Source organism: Nyctibius grandis, chromosome 3, assembly GCF_013368605.1.
Source record: "Nyctibius grandis isolate bNycGra1 chromosome 3, bNycGra1.pri, whole genome shotgun sequence".
NCBI lineage: Eukaryota > Metazoa > Chordata > Aves > Nyctibiiformes > Nyctibiidae > Nyctibius > Nyctibius grandis.
The window spans coordinates 72,661,960-72,669,758 of record NC_090660.1 but is presented as its reverse complement, the minus strand read 5'-3'; the positions used below and the strand labels follow the sequence as shown (position 1 = coordinate 72,669,758).

At 41.3% G+C, this 7,799-nt stretch overlaps 1 protein-coding gene across 1 annotated transcript in view; it reads right to left on the bottom strand.

Moving 5' to 3' along the window:
- The window catches only part of NKAIN3 (sodium/potassium transporting ATPase interacting 3), a 412,976-nt gene that overhangs the window by 151,913 nt on the left and 253,264 nt on the right, over positions 1-7,799 (bottom strand). The window lies entirely within an intron of this gene.

Here is a 7,799-nt window from a genome sequence, read left to right as displayed (position 1 = left end):
TGACCAAGTGACCCGCTTAGTAGATGAGGCCAGGGCTGTGGATGTAGTCTATCTAGACTTCAGTAAGGCATTCGACACTGTCTCCCACAGCATCCTCTTAGACAAACTGGCTGCCCGGGGCTTGGATGGGTGGACTCTTAAATGGGTTAAAAACTGGCTGGATGGCCGAGCCCAGAGAGGGGTGGTGAATGGGGCAAAGTCCAACTGGTGGCCGGTCACTAGCGGTGTTCCCCAGGGCTCAGTTCTGGGGCCGGTGCTGTTCAGTATCTTTATAGATGATCTAGATGTAGGGATTGAGTGCACCCTCAGCAAATTTGCAGATGACACCAAGCTGGGTGGGAGTGTCGATCTGCTGGAGGGTAGGAAGGCCCTACAGAGGGATCTGGACAGGTTAGATAGATGGGCTGAGACCAACGGCATGAGGTTCAACAAGAACAAGTGCCGGGTCTTACACTTGGGCCACAACAACCCCATGCAGCGCTACAGGCTGGGGGAAGAGTGGTTAGAAAGCAGCCCGGTGGAAAGAGACCTGGGGGTGCTGATCGACAGCCAGCTAAACATGAGCCAGCAGTGTGCCCAGGTGGCCAAGAAGGCCAATGGCATCCTGGCCTCTATTAAGAATAGTGTAGCCAGCTGGTCTAGGGAAGTGATCGTCCCTCTGTACTCGGCACTGGTGAGGCCGCACCTTGAGTACTGTGTCCAGTTCTGGGCCCCGCACTTCAAGAAAGTTGTTGAGGTGTTGGAGCGAGTCCAGAGGAGGGCGACCAAGCTGGTGAAGGGTCCGGAGGGTCTGACCTGTGAGGAACGGCTGAGGGAGCTGGGGTTGTTTAGCCTGGAGAAGAGGAGGCTCAGAGGTGACCTTATTGCAGTCTACAACTACCTGAAGGGAGGTTGTAGTGAAGTGGGAGTTGGCCTCTTCTCCCGGGCAACTAGCGATAGGACAAGAGGACACAGCCTCAAGCTTCACCAGGGGAGGTTCAGGTTGGACATTAGAAAGAATTTCTTTACAGAAAGGGTTATTAGGCATTGGAATGGGCTGCCCAGGGAGGTGGTGGAGTCACCATCTCTGGATGTGTTTAAGAAAAGACTGGACATGGCACTTAGTGCCATGGTCTAGTTGACAGGGTGGTGTCAGGGCAACGGTTGGACTCGATGATCCCAGAGGTCTCTTCCAACCTGGTTGATTCTGTGATTCTGTGATTCTGTGATTTTTAAAAATGAGGTCTTGCTTAAGAGGGAGGTAGGCAGGAGAAAAATAATGTTATATTGACTGATATAAGAAAAGTTACAAGCTATTTTCCTATTATTAATTCTACTAAACTAAATCAAATGATATTTGGATTCACACAAATAAAGGAACCTTCTTGTTTATTAAGGTGAATCAACTAATCATTTCAAAATACAAACTGGAAAAATAAAAAAATTCAAAAATCACTGCAGCTGAGTGAAGAATTGTGGATAAAAAATTTGAAAAGCTGTGGAAGAAATGTATTTATTGTGTTTATTACAATAAAGAATGAAGAGAAAGGCTTTAGGTTGGACAATAATTTAGAAGCATTGATGATCACAACAGAATATCAAATTGTTTCTTATAAGATGAAATGTTTCTTGTGATCCCATTATTAAGCCTTGCTCTTGGTTCTGCGGGCATATGTACATATATCAACGAGGAGATAAAAAAAAAAAAGCAGCAAGAAAAATGGTAATTTAAAATGATGGGCTAAGGTTTCTATTTAAGATTACCTTTTTCTACATCCTGGTCAGTCTATTTTGTAACTATTATTCAGGCAGTAATTTTTTGAATTTAAAATGTAGGTCAACACAAATACTCAGAAAATCTTGACATTCTACAATTGATGACTAATAAGGATATAATGGAAAAGCTACCCAGCAAACATCCAGCAAACAGAAAGTGAAGAAATGTGTGAGCAATAAACATTTTATTGCTCAATTTCCTGAACAAACAAGAAACCTTCAGTCTAGCTTTCAGACAGGATAAAAACATTGATAAAATAGGAAAAGAAACTGAAAAGTTTGGAAAATAATTAATGCAACAACCTGTTTCTTTCAGGGACGGATACACCAGGCTCTTCAAAAATTTTATACATTTTCTACATTTAAAATTTTTGCACGTACCTAGTGTATTTATAGGATGCGTGTGAAATTTACAGTGGAAAAGGCTTTTGTGATCAATGCTGTGGAAGTACAAAGTGTATTGACAAAGAAGGAAGGTTCTTCGCCCAAGGTGAACTGCTGTTGCACAGTACAGTAGCACAAAAGGAGGGATGGAAGAAAAACACAAAATCATCATCCTTAATGGCCTGACAGTCATCAGGAAAAAAAAAACCCACCTGAAAAACATGACCACCACCCTGCAAAAAAACAACCAGAGAATAAAAAGCATCTGCTTTCAAAGTAGTACAACAGTAGCATTTGATGCAATCAGGGCCATCACCCATAGCTCTGACCCTGACCTTCTCGAGGAGAAGGAACACGTGGGGCCGGTGTTACCAGAGGCTGCGAAAACCTCTTGCTTCGAGCAATGTTGTAATTCTTGTACAGCATGTATTCTCCCTTTCACCCTTGAGCTAACCTGGGAACCAGGAGTGTAAGTTAGCTTGTCACTCTCTGAGTCGCGTTTAGGGCTTGATCCAAAAGCGTGACCTGGTGTTACAGACCAGTAAGGTGTATATTCACGGCAGTCTCTGAGAGCTCTCTTTGAGGTTAGCTACTGACAAACACCAAGTCTTGAAGAGACTGTAAGGGTGTTTGGGAACAACCTTTAAATGATTCATATCACTCAGACTGAATCCCACCTGCGTGGTTGAAACAGTAGGATACTTGGGAGCTGCTTTGGAATCTCAAGCAGGCAGTGTTCTTGAATGTCCAGAAACAGAACTTGGGGAGAGGATTTCATGGGATACAATTAAATGGAGAACAGAAATAAAAATCCTTGTACATGTGATAGTCGGGCTTGATTGGTACCGGGCAGGGGGCAGGCAATGAAAGAATTACAGGACTGCTATCAGATGGTAAACACATAACCATCTCTGCTGGCTATCTCAGGTTACTTTGAACCTACCTCTTCTATAATCCTTGCCCCTGATCAAGATCTCTCTGATGATATTTGAAGCCCTCCATAGCTAGGAGGTACACTTCAAAATTGTTAAACTGAGGAACACCGTAACAGTTTAAATTCAGGAGAAAAAAGAAAACTCTAAAGTGAAAGAGCAAAATTTGAATATCACAGAATCACAGCATCGTTTTGGTTGGAAAGGACCTTTAAGATCATCGAGTCCAACCATTAACCTAACAATACCAAGTCATCCACTAAACAATATCCCTCAGCACCACATCTATTCGTCTTTTAAATACCTCCAGGAATGGTGACTCTACCACTTCCCTGGGCAGGGTGTTCCACTGCTTGATAACCTTTTCGGTGAAGAAATTTTTCCTACTATCCAGTCTAAACCTCCCCTGGCACAACTTGAGGCCGTTTCCTCTTGTCCTATCGCTTGTTACCTGGGAGAAGAGACCGATACCCTCCTCACTACCACCTCCTTTCAGGTACTTGGAGACAGCAAGTGAGCAAGCAATATGAGCTTGAACAAGCAGGAAATCAGATGGCTCCACAAAAAAGAGCATTTGCAGGACTTGAACCTTCACAGTTTTCTCTAGATATACTCTCCCACTCTCTCTCTCACACACTTACCTATCCTCTACTGACCAAAAGCCATAAGCAAGCAAAGTGTGTCTATTATCCAAGTTACTCCTTTTTCAGCCAGACTGGGAAAAGAAAGAGCAAAGGGTCTCTCCACTCATTACCCATGAAATACCATGAACTGCTTAGGTACTATGTGTTTTTTATACCACATAAGAATCTAAACGGGTAGGATTCAAACTATTTGCATTGCCATAACATGTAACACAGAGAGAACTATGCTCTGTATAATTCGTGTTACTATAGGTGAGGATGCTAATCAGAATATGATATAGATTTAGATAATTATAACATTTTAGCTGATAATTAGGATAGAAGTTGGCAGCTAGGACCCAGTATGGGCCTGAGTAATGCTGAATAATGCTGGATAATACTTAATGCTGGCAGACAAAGGACACATGGGGCCTGCAGCTCAGATGAAGCTGGGCTTGCGAATAACCATACATATGCCACCTCCTTCAAAAGGTCACTTGCAAGCTGGAGCTACTCCTAACATGGCAAGGGTGTGCAGGCAATATTCAGTGGCAGAAGACATGCACATGTACATATATATCTGTGCACCCCAAGTCTGTAACTATATTTTGAAGTTAGAATATAATGCCCTGGAATATACAATGTAGAGAGAAGCTTTGATTAGTAAACGCTGGTATTCTAGCTCTGGACAGCTAGAAATTTCTTTGTGCTCCTGCTTCCTGAGAGATAACATAAACTGAGTTTTTGCTCTGCAGGTTACTATTTTGCCTGAAAATCTCTGCTGCTGCACCTGACAAGGCTGAGGAACCCAGCAGGAGGGGCAGCTACCACATAAAAAGACAACACGTTAAAACTGAGGTCCCCAGACTATGCTCCACATATCTCTGCATGGCAGGTATACCACAGGAAAGCAAAACGTGGATCCTGCGTGATAAGCAAATATTTAACCTCATATATGTATATTTGTATATATGTAACTAGGTAGTACTGCTTCTGTTTTCTCAGTGGTCAAGAGCAAATTAGGAAATCCCTGTGTAAAACATGCCTGAGCAGGAAATAAACCATAGGCCTCCAGCACTAACAAATACAGGTCAGAGAAATTTTCTGCTCTGCTCCAAAGATTTTCTATGTTCTTTCACTCACAGCTTCACAAGCACCTCAGCTGCAGGATGGGTGGCATGAAAGAAGCTTTTAGAAGGGATGCTGAGCAGCCCAAATATCTGCTCGGGTTGGAGGAAATTTGTTGAAAACATCTTCAACATTGAAGAAAAAAATTCCATCTCTGGGATGATTCATTCCATTAAAAATGCAGACTCAACTTACTTACAGAATCACCGTGAAAATAGCAATGCAACAATATTTCATGCAACTTTCTGAAAAATATAGCTGTCTGCTCATATCAGTAAAAGCACTGGAAATCATAGTGGATTGCATATACAAATTACTGAAAAGGGAGACAATTTTTCAAATTTCATTTTATTACTGTTTTTCTCCTACAAATAATTTTAACTTTCTGGAACAATGTTTAAAAGAAAAGTGGAACCTCTTTTATCATGCAAATGTGAATGCAAAAATGTGAAAAAAATTAAACTACAGGTTACACAAAGAAGAAAGAAACATATCAAAGTTGCTCTGAAAAGCCCGCTTCTCCCTAGGGAAATTAAACTTGCAAATGTATTCCCTTTCTTTTCAAACATTTTTCCTTTTTTTTTTTTTTTTCTTTTTTTTTGTTTTGCAGGTGGTGGTGGGAAATTAGGGAAGGTATTCAAATGTAGATTAATTTAAAAAAATACATCTGATTGGATACTGTATTTGCCATGAGCTTTTACTGGCTGCAGTTCAAAGGCTCAATTAAGACAATGAGAAGACTAAGATGAGGCTCTTCTAATAGGGGCCTTTTCTTTCCATGGAGAGCAAAGATTGTTAATTTAAAAGAAGGGTCTTGTACAGCCAATTCCATCTGTGTAGCTGAGCCACAGAGATCTTTATTTTCAAGCACTCTTCCATAACTGATGAATAAGCACACACACACACACACACAGAGAAATAATCACCAACATGCTGCGGACATACATTCAACATACAATATTTAAATCTATATATTCTGCAAAACTGTCACTTATGAAAATTCTGGCACCAAGTGATTACAAACATTAGTGACTATCCAAAAGGATTACTTGTTTTCTTCGTTGAGAATATCTGGTAGTCAGAGAACGGGAGAGAGAAGGAGGCAGGATGCCAATCACTCCATTTAAAAAAAAAACCTGAAGCAAGTGAGAACACATGAAACAATACAGAGAAGGAAGATTTTTCCCTTTCATACACTTTTGCTGTGGTCAGTGCCTGCATCTCCCCCATCTTGCTGGAGTCTACATTGGGACTGTCAGGTGTGTGTGCAAGTTCTTTAGTTTTTCCACAGTATCTGGAGGCAGTAGCCCTTTGCTGAAGCACAGGAAGAGCCTCAGATGGAAGACCAACCCTCAGACAAATTGGGTGTACCTGGCTCATGTCCATGTGGTGCCCACATCTGGAAGTCCTCTCTTTCAAAGCACGCTAAATCTTCCAGTGTCTGTTCCGGCGAGTCACTGAGTACAACACTTACACTGGTGCCCTCAGCATCCCACCAGAGTTTGAGTTAATGAATTTACCAGACAGCGGATTTGCTTAAAGTATTGCCATTGCCATAAGAGAGCAGAAGATAGCAGGGACCAGGCAGGATATTGAAAGCCACAGAATTTCCAATGTAAAAATCCCCAAAGATAAAGACATTTTCTGTTAAAACAAGGAATGAGAGCAACTCTGCCCATTCAACAGCAACTGCTCGTCCTTTCTCTGGTGCCTTTCAGCAACTATCTCCATCCAAAAAATCCACCTGAACCAGAAGTCCCTGGAACCTACCACGTCAGCCAGTAGTTGGGTCCCTGACTTTCTTTTCCAGAAATCTCAACTTTGAGCATGAGGAAAACGGTGTGGGACCGGACATTTGAACTCTCTTCATTTACTGTAGTGGAGCAGAGCTGGATGGTGCTAGAACCCTGAGGGGTGGTGGTCACCAGCATACTGCCCTGCACCCTATAGCAGATGGTACGCTGCCTTTACAGGAAAGTTCTACCAGCTGGAGCCACTGCTTAGTGATGTCCTGTTGTGTGCTGGAGCTAACACAGCCCTGAGTACCCTTTCACTGTCTCGCTACAGCAACACAACTTTATTAAAATATCCTTTCACTTCCTCAGTCTCCCCTGTGCTGACGAAAAATGTAAGACAAGCTAATGTAATCAAAAGTCAGGTCTTCAGAGACTGTATACTTTATCTCCAGTATTAAATATATTATTTCTTTTAATTATATTTATATTATTAGCTCTTACTTTAGAAGCTGCTTAAACTGATTTATTCTGAGAAAGGAATTATGAGAATTATGTATTTATAATTTTAATTCCGTTTTCAACAACATTTATTACTCTGTTGTGTTTCGTTTGCTATTGTTCTTAAAACATTTGTTTTTATGATGTTTTTCCTGCAGCAAGTTGTTTTTCTATTAGTGTCACTGTTTGTTTAGGCAATTATGAAATTTGCTCGATGGGCTATTTGTCTGGGCACTAGGACAGATTAATTGAGGAGAAATGTCATTGCTCTCCATTCAGGCACAGTTGTTACGCTGCAGTTTTATTGTCTACTGAATAATATCTGACTATGATTTTTTCAACCAGTTTAGATTCTTTGATCCTCAGTTCTGCAGCAGATTTAAATTAAGAATAACAACTGGAGGAACATTGGAAAAAAATATGTTACTTTTGGATAAACAATTTTAAACATTTGTTCATATCATTGCCATTACCACTACCAAGACTGCCGCGCTTTCTCCCACAAAGTCCATTGATTATCACCCCTAAGTGTAGCAAAAAAAATTCATAAAGGTTATATGTATAAAGCCATACTTCATGCAACCTAGGAAAATCTGAAGAGAAATATCAGGGCTACATGTCTCTTATGCTGGGTTTTGAGTGGTCATCTGTAGTTCCTGCCTGTTCTTCTGTAGCTGTCATCACTGCAGCTTCCATACCCAAGCTTCTGTCAACAGGACCTGCAAAATAGCTTCTCTGTACCA